Source organism: Oncorhynchus masou, unplaced genomic scaffold, assembly GCF_036934945.1.
Source record: "Oncorhynchus masou masou isolate Uvic2021 unplaced genomic scaffold, UVic_Omas_1.1 unplaced_scaffold_621, whole genome shotgun sequence".
NCBI lineage: Eukaryota > Metazoa > Chordata > Actinopteri > Salmoniformes > Salmonidae > Oncorhynchus > Oncorhynchus masou.
The window spans coordinates 325,049-346,081 of record NW_027012639.1 but is presented as its reverse complement, the minus strand read 5'-3'; the positions used below and the strand labels follow the sequence as shown (position 1 = coordinate 346,081).

At 50.3% G+C, this 21,033-nt stretch overlaps 1 pseudogene; it reads right to left on the bottom strand.

The window, feature by feature from the left end:
* Window positions 1-1,425: 1,425 nt before the first annotated feature.
* On the bottom strand, window positions 1,426-15,506 carry LOC135536451 (inactive ADP-ribosyltransferase arh2-like; annotated as a pseudogene).
* Between the last annotated feature and the right edge of the window lie 5,527 nt (window positions 15,507-21,033).

The window sequence follows — 21,033 nt, the reverse complement described above, 5'->3', positions numbered from 1 at the left end:
GAGAGGAGAACACACCTGAGTTAAATACTTCTACACCTGTAGAGAGGAGAACACACCTGAGTTAAATACTTCTACACCTGGAGAGAGGAGAACACACCTGAGTTAAATACTTCTACACCTGGAGAGAGGAGAACACACCTGAGTTAAATACTTCTACACCTGTAGAGAGGAGAACACACCTGAGTTAAATACTTCTACACCTGTAGAGAGGAGAACACACCTGAGTTAAATACTTCTACACCTGTAGAGAGGAGAACACACCTGAGTTAAATACTTCTACACCTGTAGAGAGGAGAACACACCTGAGTTAAATACTTCTACACCTGCAGAGAGGACAACACACCTGAGTTAAATACTTCTACACCTGCAGAGAGGACAACACACCTGAGTTAAATACTTCTACACCTGTAGAGAGGAGAACACACCTGAGTTAAATACTTCTACACCTGTAGAGAGGAGAACACACCTGAGTTAAATACTTCTACACCTGTAGAGAGGAGAACACACCTGAGTTAAATACTTCTACACCTGTAGAGAGGAGAACACACCTGAGTTAAATACTTCTACACCTGTAGAGAGGAGAACACACCTGAGTTAAATACTTCTACACCTGTAGAGAGGAGAACACACCTGAGTTAAATACTTCTACACCTGTAGAGAGGAGAACACACCTGAGTTAAATACTTCTACACCTGTAGAGAGGAGAACACACCTGAGTTAAATACTTCTACACCTGTAGAGAGGAGAACACACCTGAGTTAAATACTTCTACACCTGTAGAGAGGAGAACACACCTGAGTTAAATACTTCTACACCTGTAGAGAGGAGAACACACCTGAGTTAAATACTTCTACACCTGCAGAGAGGAGAACACACCTGAGTTAAATACTTCTACACCTGTAGAGAGGAGAACACACCTGAGTTAAATACTTCTACACCTGTAGAGAGGAGAACACACCTGAGTTAAATACTTCTACACCTGCAGAGAGGACAACACACCTGAGTTAAATACTTCTACACCTGCAGAGAGGACAACACACCTGAGTTAAATACTTCTACACCTGCAGAGAGGACAACACACCTGAGTTAAATACTTCTACACCTGCAGAGAGGACAACACACCTGAGTTAAATACTTCTACACCTGTAGAGAGGAGAACACACCTGAGTTAAATACTTCTACACCTGTAGAGAGGAGAACACACCTGAGTTAAATACTTCTACACCTGTAGAGAGGAGAACACACCTGAGTTAAATACTTCTACACCTGTAGAGAGGAGAACACACCTGAGTTAAATACTTCTACACCTGTAGAGAGGAGAACACACCTGAGTTAAATACTTCTACACCTGCAGAGAGGACAACACACCTGGAGTTAAATACTTCTACACCTGCAGAGAGGACAACACACCTGAGTTAAATACTTCTACACCTGCAGAGAGGACAACACACCTGAGTTAAATTTCTACACCTGCAGAGGACAACACACCTGAGTTAAATACTTCTACACCTGCAGAGAGGACAACACACCTGAGTTAAATACTTCTACACCTGTGAGTTAAATACTTCACACCTGTAGAGAGAACACCTGAGTTAAATACTTCTACACCTGTAGAGAGGAGAACACACCTGAGTTAAATACTTCTACACCTGGACAGAGGAGAACACACCTGAGTTAAATACTTCTACACCTGTAGAGAGTGAGAAACACACCTGAGTTAAATACTTCTACACCTGCAGAGAGGAGAACACACCTGAGTTAAATACTTCTACACCTGTAGAGAGAAGAACACACCTGAGTTAAATACTTCTACACCTGTAGAGAGGAGAACACACCTGAGTTAAATACTTCTACACCTGTAGAGAGGAGAACACACCTGAGTTAAATACTTCTACACCTGGAGAGAGGAGAACACACCTGAGTTAAATACTTCTACACCTGTAGAGAGGAGAACACACCTGAGTTAAATACTTCTACACCTGTAGAGAGGAGAACACACCTGGTTAAATACTTCTACACCTGTAGAGAGGGAGAACACACCTGAGTTAAATACTTCTACACCTGTAGAGAGGAGAACACACCTGAGTTAAATACTTCTACACCTGTAGAGAGGAGAACACACCTGAGTTAAATACTTCTACACCTGTAGAGAGGAGAACACACCTGAGTTAAATACTTCTACACCTGGAGAGGAGAACACACCTGAGTTAAATACTTCTACACCTGTAGAGAGGACACACCATGCTTCTACACCTGCGAATACACACCTGAGTTAAATACTTCTACACCTGTAGAGAGGACAACACACCTGAGTTAAATACTTCTACACCTGCAGAGAGGTGAGTTAAATACTTCTACACCTGAGGAGGAACACACCTGAGTTAAATACTTCTACACCTGTAGAGAGAGGAGAACACACCTGAGTTAAATACTTCTACACCTGTAGAGAGGACAACACACCTGAGTTAAATACTTCTACACCTGTAGAGGACAACACACCTGAGTTAAATACTTCTACACCTGTAGAGAGGAGAACACACCTGAGTTAAATACTTCTACACCTGGAGAGAGGAGAACACACCTGAGTTAAATACTTCTACACCTGTAGAGAGGAGAACACACCTGAGTTAAATACTTCTACACCTGACAACACACCTGAGACCTGTAGAGAAAGAACACACCTGAGTTAAATACTTCTACACCTGTAGAGAGGACAACACACCTGAGAACTAGGAGAGGAGAACACCTGAGTTAAATACTTCTACACCTGGAGAGAGGAGAACACACCTGAGTTAAATACTTCTACACCTGTAGAGAGGAGAACACACCTGAGTTAAATACTTCTACACCTGTAGAGAGGAGAACACACCTGAGTTAAATACTTCTACACCTGTAGAGAGGAGAACATACCTGAGTTAAATACTTCTACACCTGAGGAGAACACACCTGAGTTAAATACTTCTACACCTGTAGAGAGGAGAACACACCTGAGTTAAATACTTCTACACCTGTAGAGGAGAACACACCTGAGTTAAATACTTCTACACCTGTAGAGAGGAGAACACACCTGAGTTAAATACTTCTACACCTGTAGAGAGGACAACACACCGGAGTTAAATACTTCTACACCTGCAGAGAGGACAACACACCTGAGTTAAATACTTCTACACCTGTAGAGAGGACAACACACCTGAGTTAAATACATCTGTTAAATATCTTTACATATCCAGTTTGCCAGGTAGAATGGAACCAATGAATGACCTTGTCTGTTTCCTCAGCGTTGTAGGTGTCAGGAAACAGGGGCTTGTTCTGCCCCTCCTCCTCCACGCCTCTCTCCTCCAGGTAGAACTGCCACTTAGCCTCGAAGTAGAACCACTTCTCCTGGTACTCTGCAGTGGACACAACATACACCACCATTTAATCACACACACACAGTCTATTTTTCACACACACACACACACACACACACACACACACACACACACCTGCCACTGCATGTGGCGTGGTATGGTCTTCTTACAGTACTCCTCGGCCTTGGGGATGACCTTCATGAGGTCGCCTGATAGATGGACCCCAGGTCACCAGCGGTTTGCCCTGCACCGCGTCACGATGCAAACAGAGCCGTGGTCAGAGCCTATGGTACCTGTAAATTGGTTGTGGGTCATGGTACCAGGAAACCTGTTGGAATCAGCCAGGTCACTATTATGTCATTGCAGATGGTAATACCAGGTAAACCCAGTGAACCTGTTCCCAGACCTGTTGGAATCAGACAGGTCACTATTATGTCATTATAGATGGTAATACCAGGTAAACCCAGTGAACCTGTTCCCAGACCTGTTGGAATCAGACAGGTCACTATTTATGTCATTGTAGATGGTAATACCAGGTAAACCCAGTGAACCTGTTCCCAGACCTGTTGGAATCAGACAGGTCACTATTATGTCATTATAGATGGTAATACCTTCAGGGTGGTTGTGGGTCATGGTACCCAGTGAACCTGTTCCCATGGACCTGTTGGAATCAGCCAGGTCACTATTATGTCATTATAGATGGTAATACCAGGTAAACCCAGTGAACCTGTTCCCAGACCTGTTGGAATCAGACAGGCCACTATTATGTCATTATAGATGGTAATACCAGGTAAACCCAGTGAACCTGTTCCCAGACCTGTTGGAATCAGCCAGGTCACTATTATGTCATTATAGATGGTAATACCAGGTAAACCCAGTGAACCTGTTCCCAGACCTGTTGGAATCAGACAGGCCACTATTATGTCATTATAGATGGTAATACCAGGTAAACCCAGTGAACCTGTTCCCAGACCTGTTGGAATCAGACCAGGTCACTATTATGTCATTACAGATGGTAATACCAGGTAAACCCAGTGAACCTGTTCCCAGACCTGTTGGAATCAGACAGGGTGGTTCTGGGTCACTATTATGTCATTATAGATGGTAATACCAGGTAAACCCAGTGAACCTGTTCCCAGAGTTTGTGGGTCCTGTTGGAATCAGACAGGTCACTATTATGTCATTATAGATGGTAATACCAGGTAAACCCATGGTGAACCTGTTCCCAGACCTGTTGGAATCAGACAGGTCACTATTATGTCATTATAGATGGTAATACCAGGTAAACCCAGTGAACCTGCTCCCAGACCTGTTGCTGTTGTCTTGCCTATAGGAGTTGGTAAGACACTAACCTGGGTCCCCAGGCTAATCACTAGGGCAAGACAGCACAAACAGATGTGGGACCAGGCTAGTTAAATAGCAGGCTATACTATAATGTCTAGCCCATGGTACCTGTAGGGTGGTTGTGGGTCATGGTACCTGTAAGGTGGTTGTGGGTCATGGTACCTGTAGGGTGGTTCTGGGTCATGGTACCTGTAGGGTGGTTGTGGGTCATGGTACCTGTAGGGGGGTTGTGGGTCATGGTACCTGTAGGGTGGTTGTGGGTCATGGTATATGGTACCTGTAGGGTGGTTGTGGGTCATGGTATATGGTACCTGTAGGGTGGTTGTGGGTCATGGTACCTGTAGGGTGGTTGTGGGTCATGGTACCTGTAGGGTGGTTGTGGGTCATGGTACCTGTAGGGTGGTTGTGGGTCATGGTACCTGTAGGGTGGTTGTGGGTCATGGTACCTGTCAGGTACCTGTAGGGTTGTGGGTCATGGTACCTGTAGGGGTGGTGTAGGGTGGGTGATTCTGGGTCATGGTACCTGTAGGGTGGTTGTGGGTCATGGTGTATGGTACCTGTAGGGTGGTTGTGGGTCATGGTACCTGTAGGGTGGTTGTGGGTCATGGTACCTGTAGGGTGGTTGTGGGTCATGGTACCTGTAGGGTGGTTGTGGGTCATGGTACCTGTAGGGTGGTTGTGGGTCATGGTACCTGTAGGGTGGTTGTGGGTCATGGTACCTGTAGGGTGGTTGTGGGTCATGGTGTATGGTACCTGTAGGGTGGTTGTGGGTCATGGTACCTGTAGGGTGGTTGTGGGTCATGGTACCTGTAGGGTGGTTGTGGGTCATGGTGTATGGTACCTGTAGGGTGGTTGTGGGTCATGGTACCTGTAGGGTGGTTGTGGGTCATGGTATATGGTACCTGTAGGGTGGTTGTGGGTCATGGTATATGGTACCTGTAGGGTGGTTGTGGGTCATGGTGTATGGTACCTGTAGGGTGGTTGTGGGTCATGGTACCTGTAGGGTGGTTGTGGGTCATGGTGTATGGTACCTGTAGGGTGGTTGTGGGTCATGGTACCTGTAGGGTGGTTGTGGGTCATGGTACCTGTAGGGTGGTTGTGGGTCATGATGTATGGTACCTGTAGGGTGATTGTGGGTCATGGTACCTGTAGGGTGGTTGTGGGTCATGATGTATGGTACCTGTAGGGTGGTTGTGGGTCATGGTGTATGGTACCTGTAGGGTGGTTGTGGGTCATGGTGTATGGTACCTGTAGGGTGGTTGTGGGTCATGGTGTATGGTACCTGTAGGGTGGTTGTGGGTCATGGTACCTGTAGGGTGGTTGTGGGTCATGATGTATGGTACCTGTAGGGTGATTGTGGGTCATGGTACCTGTAGGGTGGTTGTGGGTCATGATGTATGGTACCTGTAGGGTGGTTGTGGGTCATGGTGTATGGTACCTGTAGGGTAATTGTGGGTCATGGTACCTGTAGGGTGGTTGTGGGTCATGGTGTATGGTACCTGTAGGGTGGTTGTGGGTCATGGTGTATGGTACCTGTAGGGTGGTTGTGGGTCATGGTACCTGTAGGGTGGTTGTGGGTCATGGTGTATGGTACCTGTAGGGTGGTTGTGGGTCATGGTACCTGTAGGGTGGTTGTGGGTCATGGTACCTGTAGGGTGGTTGTGGGTCATGGTATATGGTACCTGTAGGGTGGTTGTGGGTCATGGTGTATGGTACCTGTAGGGTGGTTGTGGGTCATGGTACCTGTAGGGTGGTTGTGGGTCATGGTACCTGTAGGGTGGTTGTGGGTCATGGTATATGGTACCTGTAGGGTGGTTGTGGGTCATGGTGTATGGTACCTGTAGGGTGGGTTGTGGGTCATGCGCCCCATCTCAATGCTGACCTCCACTAGGTTGTCTAGCCTCTCAGGCTGCCAGTACTTCATCCCCACACATGGCCTTGGTGGCTGCTCCAAACCCAGAACCTGGAAGAACCCGTCAGAACAATGACCACATGGAGAGAACCCACCAGAACAACGACCACATGGAGAGAACCCGTCAGAACAATGACCACATGGAGAGAACCCACCAGAACATTGACCACATGGAGAGAACCCATCAGAACAATGACCACATGGTGAGACAAAGAGAGAGACTGCACATGTGCAGGTTGAACTGAACCCTACTAAACCATGTCACCATCAGACCTCACACATCTGTTGTGACCTCTGACCTTTCTCATTGAAGGGCGTGTGCCAGGCAAGCAGGAAGTTGTTGGGTTTGAGGTGAGCACATCCTCCACGGTGGCTGGTTCAGGGGGCGACCCTGGAGAGACGCCATGGCCTCAACATACACCCTGACCAGCTCCCTGTAGAGGTCCTCCAAACACCAGTAGTCTGGAACAACACAGAACACATCACCGTTTACACACAGCGTAGTTAACACACCACGGTTTACACACAGCGTAGTTAACACACCACCGTTTACACACAGCGTAGTTAACACACCACCATTTACACACAGCGTAGTTAACACACCACCGTTTACACACAGCGTAGTTAACGCACCACAGTTAACACACCACTGTTTACACACAGCGTAGTTAACACACCACAGTTTACACACAGCGTAGTTAACGCACCACCGTTTACACACAGCGTAGTTAACCCCCACAATTAACGCACCACAGTTAAACACCACAGTTTACACACAGCGTAGTTAACACACCACCATTTACACACAGCGTAGTTAACTCACCACAGTTTACACACAGTGTAGTTTACACACCACAGTTAACACACCACAGTTTACACACAGTGTAGTAGCACCACCATATACACACAGCGTAGTTAACGCACCACAGTTTACACACAGCGTAGTTAACACACAGCGTAGTTAACGCACCACAGTTTACACACAGCGTAGTTAACACACAGCGTAGTTAACACACCACAGTTTACACACAGCGTAGTTTACACACAGCGTAGTTTACACACAGCGTAGTTTACACACAGCGTAGTTAACACACCACCGTTTACACACAGCGTAGTTAACACACCAGTTTACACACAGCGTAGTTAACACACAGCGTAGTTAACACACCACAGTTTACACACAGCGTAGTTAACGCACCACAGTTTACACACAGCGTAGTTAACACACAGCGTAGTTAACACCACCGTTTACACACAGCGTAGTTAACACACCACAGTTTACACAACAACACAGTAAACAACTGCAAATTGATCAGTCTGGAAGCTTGTCATTAAATACACTCGCAAAGGGCCAACTATGCTGCACACTGTGAAAAGTTAACATACATACATTCTCTCCGCCTCTCCCTCTCTCTCACACACACACACACACACACACACACACACACACACACACACACACACACACACACACACACACACACACACACACACACACACACAGAGTGGTTGGGAGTCAGACACTGTCTGTCCGTGGGGGCTGTGGCATGTTTGACGTACCAGCCAGATGAGAGTCTATGTTTAGATGTTCAGCCTGCTGTGCTTAGATTATACCATGTGATCTGCTGGGGGGGGCTCCACGTGTGAGTCATGGGTTTGTGCATATCCTTTTGTGTGTGTCATTTGTGTGGTGTGTGTGTGTGTGTCATTGATTCACCTCTCAGGGATTCAGGAACCAGAGGTGCAGGGAGAGAGGGCTTTGGGCCCAGCTCAGGGACTCAGGATACACACCCAGGACAGGGGGAGGCCCAGACGGGTGTCAGAGGGTGGGCCCAGGTGTCAGGGAGAGAGGGTGGGCCCAGACCGGTGTCAGGGAGAGGGGTGGGGCCCAGACGACCGGTGTCAGGGAGAGAGGGGTGGGCCCCGGGTGTCAGGGAGAGAGGGTGGGCCCATCTGGGTGTCAGGGAGAGAGGGGTGGGCCCAGACGGGTGTCAGGGAGAGACGGGTGTCAGGGGAGAGAGGGTGGGCCCAGACCGGTGTTCGGGTGTCAGTCAGTGTCAGGGAGAGGGGTGGGGCGGGTGTAAAGTAAAAGAGGAGTGGTGGAGTATTTCTGGTGTCAAAGTATCTGAATGAAAATCATTCCTTCCATCTTCTCATCCTAGTTTACCAGACAAGACAAGCGGTGTGAATACCCTTCACTACACCGTCTACCTCCAAAATAGAACCATATTCTCTACACCGTCTACCTCCAAAATAGAACCCTATTCTCTACGCCGTCTACCTCCTAAATAGAACCCTATTCTGTACACTGTCTACCTCCTAAATAGAACCCTATTCTCTACACTGTCTACCTCCTAAATAGAACCCTATTCTCTACACTGTCTACCTCCTAAATAGAACCCTATTCTCTACACTGTCTACCTCTATTCTAAATAGAACCCTATTCTCTACACTGTCTACCTCCTAAATAGAACCCTATTCTGTACACGTCTACCTCTTTAAATAGAACCCTATTCTCTACACCGTCTACCTCTTAAATAGAACCCTATTCTCTACACCGTCTACCTCTTAAATAGAACCCTATTCTCTATACCTCTTAAATAGAACCCTATTCTCTACACTGTCTACCTCCTAAATAGAACCCTATTCTCTACACCGTCTACCTCCTAAATAGAACCCTATTCTCTACACCGTCTACCTCCTAAATAGAACCCTATTCTCTACACTGTCTACCTCCTAAATAGAACCCTATTCTGTACACTGTCTACCTCCTAAATAGAACCCTATTCTCTACACTGTCTACCTCCTAAATAGAACCCTATTCTCTACACCGTCTACCTCCTAAATAGAACCCTATTCTCTACACCGTCTACCTCCTAAAATAGAACCCTATTCTGTACACTGTCTACCTCTAAATAGAACCCTATTCTCTACACTGTCTACCTCCTAAATAGAACCCTATTCTGTACACTGTCTACCTCTTAAATAGAACCCTATTCTCTACACTGTCTACCTCCTAAATAGAACCCTATTCTGTACACCGTCTACCTCCTAAATAGAACCCTATTCTCTACACTGTCTACCTCCTAAATAGAACCCTATTCTCTACACTGTCTACCTTCTAAATAGAACCCTATTCTCTACCTCTTAAATAGAACCCTATTCTGTCTACACCTATTGTCTACCCATCTACCTCCTCTAAATAGAACCCTATTCTCTACACTGTCTACCTCCTAAATAGAAACCTATTCTGTACACTGTCTACCTCTAAATAGAACCCTATTCTCTACCTGTCTACCTCCTAAATACCCTATTCTGTACCGTCTACCTCTAAATAGAACCCTATTCTGTACATTGTCTACCTCCTAAATAGAACCCTATTCTGTACACCGTCTACCTCCTAAATAGAACCCTATTCTGTACACTGTCTACCTCCTAAATAGAACCCTATTCTGTACACTGTCTACCTCCTAAATAGAACCCTATTCTGTACACTGTCTACCTCCTAAATAGAACCCTATTCTCTACACTGTCTACCTCCTAAATAGAACCCTATTCTCTACACTGTCTACCTCCTAAATAGAACCCTATTCTCTACACTGTCTACCTCCTAAATAGAACCCTATTCTCTACACTGTCTACTTCCTAAATAGAACCCTATTCTGTACACCATCTACCTCCTAAATAGAACCCTATTCTCTACACTGTCTACCTCCTAAATAGAACCCTATTCTCTACCTCCTAAATAGAACCCTATTCTCTACACTGTCTGGCTCCTAAATGGCACCCTCTATTATAGTGCATTACTTCTGACCAGGGCCCATCTGGCTCGGGTCAAACGTAGTGCACCATGTGGAATAGGCCCCAGTCAGAAATAGTGGACTATGGGAAAAGGGTGCCAGTTGGAACAGAACCTGTGTTTAGAACCAGTTGCCTGCAATCTAACCGGTCATGTCTTGATGTACCATCTCTGAAGCCCGTTCCCCTTGTTCCAGGACAATTGTTCCTATCCGTATCTTTTTCATGGTCCTTCGAGCCGGATAGGGTTTGTGTACATCCCTACTTTATCAAGGAGGGGTTTGATGTTGTGTACCTGTTGATGTTTGACCTATGCTTCGTTACACATCCGGTTTGATATTCACAAAGCATCTCAAAGTAAGAGCACTGGTCTAGGACCATTTCTCCATGTTAGGTCAGAATGAATAAGATTACATGGACAGATAACATCCTTCTCTGGGATGCTTTAAAAATACATGCCCAGAATCACTGTTCTCGTGATACGTAGGCTGACCTTAGCTGTAATAGAGGCCTATACTTGCGTGGGCCAAGAGATACATTGACAGCCCCCTCTTCTCTCTGTCCCTGTGGTATATGGATCAGGGACAGTGTGTATTAAGCGTTTCAGAGTAGGAGTGCTGATCTAGGATCATTTCCTATCTGTCCATTCATTATAATCTAACAAGAAACATGGATACCACATCAGTACTCCTACTCTCAGAAGTTTAGTGAATATGGACCCAGATCAGAGTTTATAACCTAGGCCTTTACCTGCGTGGGCCTAGACTAGATAAACTGAAATCTTCCTCCCCTCTCCCCTCCTCTCTCCTCTCCCATCACCCTCCTCTTCCCCCTCTCCCCTCTCCTCCCTCATCTCCCCCTCTCCTCTCCCCTCCTCCTCATCCTCTCCCCTCTCCCTCTCCCTCCCCTCCCTCCTCCTCCCATCCTCCTCTCCTCCTCTTCCCCTCTCCCCCTCTCCTCTCCTCCTCCTCCTGTCCTCCTCCCCCTCCCCCTCCCTCCTCCACCTCCTCTCCCTCCCCTCCCCCTCACCTCCCCCCACCTCCTCCTCTCCTCCCTCTCTCCCCCCCCTCCTCCTCTCCTCCTCTCCTCCCTCATCTCCCCCTCCTCCTCCCTCCTCCTGTCCTCCTCTCCTCTCCCCCTCCTCCTCTCCCCCCTCCCTCCTCCCCCCTCCTCCTCTCCTCCCTCATCTCCCCCCCCGCCTCCTCTCCTCCTCCTCCCCTCCCCCTCCCTCTCCTCATCCCTCCTCCTCTCCTCTCTCTGTCCTCCTCTCCTCTCCCCTCCTCTCTCCTCCCTCCTCCTGTCCTCCTCTTCCCCTCATCTCCCCCTCCCCCTCCCCCTCTGTCCTCCTCTCCCCTCCTCTCCTCCCCTCTCCCCCTCCTCCTCTCGCCTCCTCCCCTCCTCTCCCTCTCCCCTCCTCCCTCCTCCTCCCCACCTCCTCCTCTCCTCTCTATGATCTGTGCTATAGATCAGATCTGTATTGTTTGGTTCCAGCCCCTGTCAGTGATTCATGGTGGTTTTCTGGCCTGACTTGGAGAGAGTCCCAAATTACACCCTATTCCTTATATAGTGCATACTCCATATGTCTTATGGAATGTCTTATGGAGTGTGAGCCTGGTCTAAAGTAGTGCACTACATAGGGAATAGGGAGCCATTTGGGACACCTCCCAGGCTGGGTTGTTGGAATGCAGCTAAGCAGTAGGCTTATCCGTAAGGCTGTCATCTCTCTACAGGAGCACTGCTGGCTTTGAACACCATCCACCGGCCAAATACCATACAGGATCACCAAGGGGGAGAGCGACTGTGATGTGATCTGGTCCCTCTATTGTTCTGCTCTGCCCGAGGACAGGCTCATGTTCTCCTCCCTAGTTCTATTTTGGACTTATCTGATCTGGCAGCTCCAGACGTCCAGGCCAGCGGTTGCTAGGCGACGTGTGTGTTGTCCCGTCAGGCTGTCCACCTATAGAACTCCAGCCTGGTCCCAGATCTGTTCCTGTTGTCTTGCTAACTCCCAGTTGTGTAAAGTACTTCAAGTAAAAAAAATACTTGAAAGTACTACTTAAGTAGTCTGTACTTTAATTTACTATTTATATTTTTGTCAACTTTTACTTCACTTACATTCCTAAAGGAAATTATTTACTTTTTACGCCTTACATTTTGAATGTTTATCATGACAGAAAAATTGTCTAATTCACACACATCCCTACTGCCTCTGATATTTCAGCAAATACATTTATTTTTGAAACTGAAGTATATTTAAAACCAAATACTTTTATACTTTTACTCAAGTAGTATTTTACTGGGTGACTTTCATTTTTACTTGAGTCATTTTCTATTAAGGCATCTTTACTTTTACTCAAGTGTGACAGTTGGGTTCTTTTCCCTCCACTATGAACTCCTCTGGTCTTGCTAATTCCATTGCCATGACCATAGGAGTTGTCAAGACAGCACAAACAGATCTGGGGACCAGGCTAGCCTCCTCTGATGAAGAGATGAAGAGTAGATGTGATGACCTGTGAAGGTGTTGGGGATTACGGCCTGCGCTGAGTCATTTCTGACTGCTATAGGGATTATGGTGTCGGCCAGGCATTGTCCGGAAGAAATATGTCCCATTGAGTGATTAGGAGTTTCCACAGACTGCTATTCTCGTCTCTCTGTAAAAGCAGACTGGACAGGTGTGTGTGTGTGTGAGATGGAGGAGATAGGAGGTTTAGGTGGGCGAGGAGAGTAAGATGGAGGAGATAGGAGATTTAGGTGTGCCAGGAGAGTAAGATGGAGGAGACAGGAGGTTTAGGTGGGCGAGGAGAGTAAGACGGAGGAGACAGGAGGTTTAGGGGTGTGTGTGTGAGAGATGGAGGAGACAGGAGGTTTAGGTGTGTGTGTGAGATGGAGGAGACAGGAGGTTTAGGTGTGTGTGTGTGTGAGATGGAGGAGACAGGAGGTTTAGGTGGTGTGGTGAGAGATGGAGGAGACAGGAGGTTTAGGTGTGTGTGTGAGAGAGATCGAGGAGACAGGAGTTTTAGGTGTGTGTGTGTGAGAGAGATGGAGGAGACAGGAGGTTTAGGTGTGTGTGTGTGAGATGGAGGAGACATGAGGTTTAGGTGTATGTGTGTGAGAGATGGAGGAGACAGGAGGTTTAGGTGTATGTGTGTGAGAGATGGAGGAGACAGGAGGTTTAGGTGTGTGTGTGAGATGGAGGAGACAGGAGGTTTAGGTGTGTGTGTGTGTGAGATGGAGGAGACAGGAGGTTTAGGTGTGTGTGTGTGAGAGATGGAGGAGACAGGAGGTTTAGGTGTGTGTGTGTGTGAGATGGAGGAGACATGAGGTTTAGGTGTGTGTGTGTGAGAGATGGAGGAGACAGGAGGTTTAGGTGTATGTGTGTGAGAGATGGAGGAGACAGGAGGTGTGTGTGTGTGTGAGATGGAGGAGACAGGAGGTTTAGGTGTGTGTGTGTGTGAGATGGAGGAGACAGGAGGTTTAGGTGTGTGTGTGTGTGAGATGGAGGAGACAGGAGGTTTAGGTGTGTGTGTGTGTGAGATGGAGGAGACAGGAGGTTTAGGTGTGTGTGTGTGTGAGATGGAGGAGACAGGAGGTTTAGGTGTGTGTGTGTGTGAGATGGAGGAGACAGGAGGTTTAGGTGGGCGGAGAGTGAGATTGAGGTTTAGGTGTGTGTGTGTGAGATGGAAGAGACATGAGGTTTAGGTGTATGTGTTTGTGAGATGGAAGAGACAGGAGGTTTAGGTGTGTATGTGTGTGAGATGGCGGAGACAGGAAGTTTAGGTGTGTGTGTGTGTGAGATGGAGGAGACAGGAGGTTTAGGTGGGCGAGGAGAGTAAGTGAGTGAATGTGTCTGTGTGAATGAGAGAAACACCAAACTACTGGTGCTCTCACTGTCTCTGAGAGCTCCACAATGCATAGCAATCATTCTACTGCTATTCTATTTTAGTTCCCTTTACTAGGCTTACACTGTATCATAGAAGGTCATGAAGTGATAATATTGTTGGAACCAATGAGGAAGTACTGTATACTATACATCCCTTCTCGCATGGTCAACTAGCACCAACCCTCCATGTCCCCTAACCCTCCATGTCCCCTAACCCTCCATGTCCTCTAACCCTCCATGTCCCCTAACCCTCCATGTCCCCCTAACCCTCCATGTCTAACCCCATGTAACCCTCCATGTCCCCTAACCCTCCAGGTCCCCTAACCCTCCATGTCCCCTAACCCTCCATGTCCCCTAACCCTCCATGTCCCCCTAACCCTCCAGGTCCCCCTAACCCTCCATGTCCCCTAACCCTCCAGGTCCCCTAACCGTCCATGTCCCCTAACCCTCCAGGTCCGTCCATGTCCCCTAACCCTCCATGTCCCCCTAACCCTCCATGTCCCCTAACCCTCCATGTCCCTAACCCTCCATGTCCCCTAACCCTCCATGTCCCCTAACCCTCCATGTCCCCTAACCCTCCATGTCCCCTAACCCTCCAGGTCCCCTAACCCTCCAGGTCCCCTAACCCTCCATGTCCCCTAACCCTCCAGGTCCCCTAACCCTCCATGTCCCCTAACCCTCCAGGTCCCCTAACCCTCCAGGTCCCCTAACTCTCCAGGTCCCCTAACCCTCCATGTTCCCTAACCCCCATCTACCCATCCACCCTCCTCTAACCTCCGTGGGTATGTCCCGTCCTCACCTGTGATGAGGGCCTCAGCGGTGGTCATGTGCATCAGGGCTCCGTCGCTGAGGGGCCAGTTGTCAGGGTCCAGTTTCAGAGCCCCAAGGCCCCCCAGAGAGGCCAGCTCTTCCTGGATCTGTGTCCCAGAGGGGCAGCTCTCCCAGCGGCCCTTACGGTAGCCCAGCGCGTCCCCCACCCCCGCTAGGACCATCCCAGCCTGGAACTTCTCCATGAGGGTTAGGGCTCAGATGCCCACCAACCCAGACCAAAACAAAGGATGGGCTGTAATGTAGGTTTCAATAGGAAGACCGACTGACTGACGCAGCTAGAGGACACAGGCTCCAGGTAGACAGTCTCTCTACGGGTTATAGAGGACACAGGCTCCAGGTAGACAGTCTCTCTACGGGTTATAGAGGACACAGGCTCTAGGTAGACAGTCTCTCTACGGGTTATAGAGGACACAGGCTCCAGGTAGACAGTCTCTCTACGGGTTATAGAGGACACAGGCTCCAGGTAGACAGTCTCTCTACGGGTTATAGAGGACACAGGCTCCAGGTAGACAGTCTCTCTACGGGTTATAGAGGACACAGGCTCCAGGTAGACAGTCTCTCTACGGGTTATAGAGGACACAGGCTCAGGTAGACAGTCTCTCTACGGGTTATAGAGGACACAGGCTCCAGGTAGACAGTCTCTCTACGGGTTATAGAGGACACAGGCTCTAGGTAGACAGTCTCTCTACGGGTTATAGAGGACACAGGCTCTAGGTAGACAGTCTCTCTACGGGTTATAGAGGACACAGGCTCCAGGTAGACAGTCTCTCTATGGGTTATAGAGGACACAGGCTCCAGGTAGACAGTCTCTCTACGGGTTATAGAGGACACAGGCTCCAGGTAGACAGTCTCTCTACAGGTTATAGAGGACACAGGCTCTCTACGGGTTATAGACAGTCTCTCTACGGGTTATAGAGGACACAGGCTCCAGGTAGACAGTCTCTCTACGGGTTATAGAGGACACAGGCTCAGGTAGACAGTCTCTCTACGGGTTATAGAGGACACAGGCTCCAGGTAGACAGTCTCTCTACGGGTTATAGAGGACACAGGCTCCAGGTAGACAGTCTCTCTACGGGTTATAGAGGACACAGGCTCCAGGTAGACAGTCTCTCTACGGGTTATAGAGGACACAGGCTCCAGGTAGACAGTCTCTCTACGGGTTATAGAGGACACAGGCTCCAGGTAGACAGTCTCTCTACGGGTTATAGAGGACACAGGCTCCAGGTAGACAGTCTCTCTACGGGTTATAGAGGACACAGGCTCTAGGTAGACAGTCTCTCTACGGGTTATAGAGGACACAGGCTCTAGGTAGACAGTCTCTCTACGGGTTATAGAGGACACAGGCTCTAGGTATACAGTCTCTCTACCGGTTATAGAGGACACAGGCTCTAGGTAGACAGTCTCTCTACGGGTTATAGAGGACACAGGCTCTAGGTAGACAGTCTCTCTACCGGTTATAGAGAACACAGGCTCCAGGTAGACAGAGTCTCTCAGAAACAGTCTGACTCCCAAGACACTATAGTCCTCTTCTAGAAGCCTGAGATAGTGTTCCTCTGGTTAAACAGACAGAGCTTCTAGAAGCCTGAGATAGTGTTCCTCTGGTTAAACAGACAGAGCTTCTAGAAGCCTGAGATAGTGTTCCTCTGGTTAAACAGACAGAGCTTCTAGAAGCCTGAGATAGTGTTCCTCTGGTTAAACAGACAGAGCTTCTAGAAGCCTGAGATAGTGTTCCTCTGGTTAAACAGACAGAGCTTCTAGAAGCCTGAGATAGTGTTCCTCTGGTTAAACAGACAGAGCTTCTAGAAACCTGAGATAGTGTTCCTCTGGTTAAACAGACAGAGCTTCTAGAAGCCTGAGATAGTGTTCCTCTGGTTAAACAGACAGAGCTTCTAGAAGCCTGAGATAGTGTTCCTCTGGTTAAACAGACAGAGCTTCTAGAAGCCTGAGATAGTGTTCCTCTGGTTAAACAGACAGAGCTTCTCCTCAACCTGCTGGCAAACAAAAACAGCCCACCGTCCGTCTGGTCCACCTAGAAGGCTCTCTGACGCTGTCACTCGCTGTGTTGCTCTCTGGTCTGGTAATCCAATGGGGTGTCCTTCCTAAACTGGATGGGGACGTGCCGTGGTTGGAGCTCTCTTTTTAACTGTGAACGGTAGCAGTCCAGTTCAGTCCCCGCCCCCATAGCTCTGAGCTCATCTATCAGCCTAATCACCAGTCACTCTCTCACTCAGTCTAACACACATCTTTATCAGCAGCCTCTGTGTGTGTAGAGGCACTGGGCTGTGATCAGGTGTCTCCTAAAAAGGCAATACCCTCGTCCCCAGAACTCCAGGGCTACTGCCAGGGCTGGAGGGTTAGAGGGCTGGAGGGTTAGAAGGCTGGAGGGTTAGAGGGTTAAAGGGTTAGAGGGCTGGAGGATTAGAGGGTTAGAGGATTAGAGGGTTAGAGGGCTGGAGGATTAGAGGGTTAGAGGGCTGGGGGTTAGAGGGCTGGGGGGTTAGAGGGCTGGGGGGTTAGAGGGCTGGAGGGTTAGAGGGCTGGAGGGTTAGAGGGCTGGAGGGTTAAAGGGCTGGAGGGTTAAAGGGCTGGAGGGTTAAAGGGTTAGAGGGCTGGAGGATTAGAGGGTTAGAGGGCTGGAGGGTTAGAGGGCTGGAGGGTTAGAAGGCTGGAGGGTTAGAAGGCTGGAGGGTTAGAGGGCTAGAGGGCTGGAGGGTTAGAGGGCTGGAGGGTTAGAGGGCTGGAGGATTAGAGGGTTAGAGGGCTGGAGGGTTAGAGGGCTGGAGGGTTAGAGGGCTGGAGGGTTAGAGGGTTAGAGGGCTGGAGGGCTGGAGGGCTGGAGGGTTAGAGGGCTGGAGGATTAAAGGGTTGGAGGATTAAAGGGTTGGGGGTTAGAGGGCTGGGGGTTAGAGGTCTGGAGGGTTAGAGGGCTGGAGGGTTAGAGGGCTGGAGGGTTAGAGGGCTGGAGGATTAGAGGGTTGGAGGGTTCGAGGGCTGGGGGTTAGAGGGCTGGAGGGTTAGAGGGCTGGAGGGTTAGAAGGCTGGAGGGTTAGAAGGCTAGAGGGTTAGAAGGCTAGAGGGCTTGAGGGTTAGAGGGTTAGAGGGCTGGAGGGCTGGAGGCTGGAGGGCTAGAGGGCTGGGGGGCTGGGGGTTAGAGGGCTGGGGGTTAGAGGGCTGGAGGGTTAGAGGGCTGGAGGGTTAGAGGGCTGGAGGGTTAGAGGGCTGAAGGGTTAGAGGGCTGGAGGGTTAGAGGGCTGGAGGGTTAGAGGGCTGGAGGGTTAGAGGGCTGGGGGTTAGAGGGCTGGGGGGTTAGAGGGCTGGAGGGTTAGAGGGCTGGAGGGTTAGAGGGCTGAAGGGTTAGAGGGCTGGAGGGTTAGAGGGCTGGGGGTTAGAGGGCTGGGGGTTAGAGGGCTGGGGGGTTAGAGGGCTGAAGGGTTAGAGGGCTGGAGGGTTAGAGGGCTGGAGGGTTAGAGGGCTGGAGGGTTAGAGGGCTGGGGGGTTAGAGGGCTGAAGGGTTAGAGGGCTGGAGGGTTAGAGGGCTGGAGGGTTAGAGGGCTGGGGGTTAGAGGGCTGGGGGGTTAGAGGGCTGGAGGGTTAGAGGGCTGGAGGGTTAGAGGGCTGGAGGGTTAGAGGGCTGGGGGGTTAGAGGGCTGGGGGTTAGAGGGCTGAAGGGTTAGAGGGCTGGAGGGTTAGAGGGCTGGAGGGTTAGAGGGCTGGGGGGTTAGAGGGCTGAAGGGTTAGAGGGCTGGGGGTTAGAGGGCTGAAGGGTTAGAGGGCTGGAGGGTTAGAGGGCTGAAGGGTTAGAGGGCTGGAGGGTTAGAGGGCTGGGGGTTAGAGGGCTGGGGGTTAGAGGGCTGGGGGTTAGGGGCTGGAGGGTTAGAGGGCTGGAGGGTTAAAGGGCTGGAGGGTTAAAGGGTTAGAGGGCTGGAGGATTAGAGGGCTGGGGGTTAGAGGGCTGGGGGGTTAGAGGGCTGGAAGGTTAGAGGGCTGGAGGGTTAAAGGGCTGGAGGGTTAAAGGGTTAGAGGGCTGGAGGATTAGAGGGTTAGAGGGCTGGAGGGTTAGAGGGCTGGAGGGTTAGAAGGCTGGAGGGTTAGAGGGCTAGAGGGTTAGAGGGCTGGAGGGTTAGAGGGCTGGAGGGTTAGAGGGCTGGAGGGTTAGAGGGCTGGAGGATTAGAGGGTTAGAGGGCTGGAGGGTTAGAGGGCTGGAGGGTTAGAGGGCTGGAGGGTTAGAGGGTTAGAGGGTTAGAGGGCTAGAGGGCTGGAGGGCTGGAGGGCTGGAGGGTTAGAGGGTTAGAGGGCTAGAGGGCTGGAGGGCTGGAGGGCTGGAGGGTTAGAGGGCTGGAGGGTTAGAGGGCTGGAGGATTAAGGGGTTGGGGGTTAGAGGGCTGGGGGGTTAGAGGGCTGGAGGGTTAGAGGGCTGGAGGGTTAGAGGGCTGGAGGGTTAGAGGGCTGGAGGATTAGAGGGCTGGAGGATTAGAGGGTTGGAGGGTTAGAGGGCTGGGGGTTAGAGGGCTGGAGGGTTAGAGGGCTGGAGGGTTAGAGGGCTGGAGGGTTAGAGGGCTGGGGGTTAGAGGGCTGGAGGGTTAGAGGGCTGGAGGGTTAGAGGGCTGGGGGTTAGAGGGCTGGGGGTTAGAGGGCTGGGGTTAGAGGGCTGGGGGTTAGAGGGCTGGAGGGTTAGAAGGCTGGAGGGCTAGAGGGCTGGGGGTTAGAGGGCTGGGGGTTAGAGGGCTGGGGGGTTAGAGGGCTGGGGGGTTAGAGGGCTGGAGGGTTAGAGGGCTGGGGGTTAGAGGGCTGGGGGTTTAGAGGGCTGGAGGGTTAGAGGGCTGGAGGGTTAGAGGGCTGGAGGGTTAGAGGGCTCGAGGGTTAGAGGGCTGGGGGGTTAGAGGGCTGGGGGGTTAGAGGGCTGGGGGTTTAGAGGGCTGGAGGGTTAGAGGGCTGGGGGGGTTAGAGGGCTGGGGGTTAGAGGGCTGGGGGTTAGAGGGCTGGGGGGTTAGAGGGCTGAAGGGTTAGAGGGCTGGGGGTTAGAGGGCTGGGGGGTTAGAGGGCTGAAGGGTTAGAGGGCTGGAGGGTTAGAGGGCTGAAGGGTTAGAGGGCTGGAGGGTTAGAGGGCTGAAGGGTTAGAGGGCTGGGGGGTTAGAGGGCTGGGGGTTAGAGGGCTGGGGGTTAGAGGGCTGGAGGGTTAGAGGGCTGGAGGGTTAGAGGGCTGGAGGGTTAGAGGGCTGGAGGGTTAGAGGGCTGGGGGGTTAGAGGGCTGGGGGTTAGAGGGCTGAAGGGTTAGAGGGCTGGAGGGTTAGAGGGCTGGGGGTTAGAGGGCTGGGGGTTAGAGGGCTGGGGGTTTAGAGGGCTGAAGGGTTAGAGGGCTGAAGGGTTAGAGGGTTGGAGGGCTGGAGGGTTAGAGGGCTGGAGGGTTAGAGGGCTGGAGGGTTAGAGGGCTGGAGGAAGGGAGGGTAGGAGGGTTAGAGGGCTCCCTTGTTACCCCTCATCACCTCTACACCCTCTCTAATTCTGACCAACAACAAACCAACCCCCCCCTTGTTACCCCTCATCACCTCTAAACCCTCTCTCATTCTCACCAACAACAAACCAACCCCCTCTGCCTCAACCCCTCCTCACAACCCCCCTCATCACCTCTAAACCCTCTCTCATTCTCACCAACAACAAACCAACCCCCTCTGCCTCAACCCCTCCCTCACAACCCCCCTCATCCTTAACCTTTGCACCTAAACTGTCCCTAAAAGCTTCCCACCCTCTCATTCTCAACGGCGCTGCCCGTGCTCTCACAGACGCCATAATGGGACAGAGATAACGTTGTGATCTCTTAACATCTCTGTGTTTGGGGCACATTCTCTGTCATGTGAGCTCACTAATCTTAATGAAACTTTCAACAGAACAGATGGATCCAAAGTCTCGTTCCATTTTT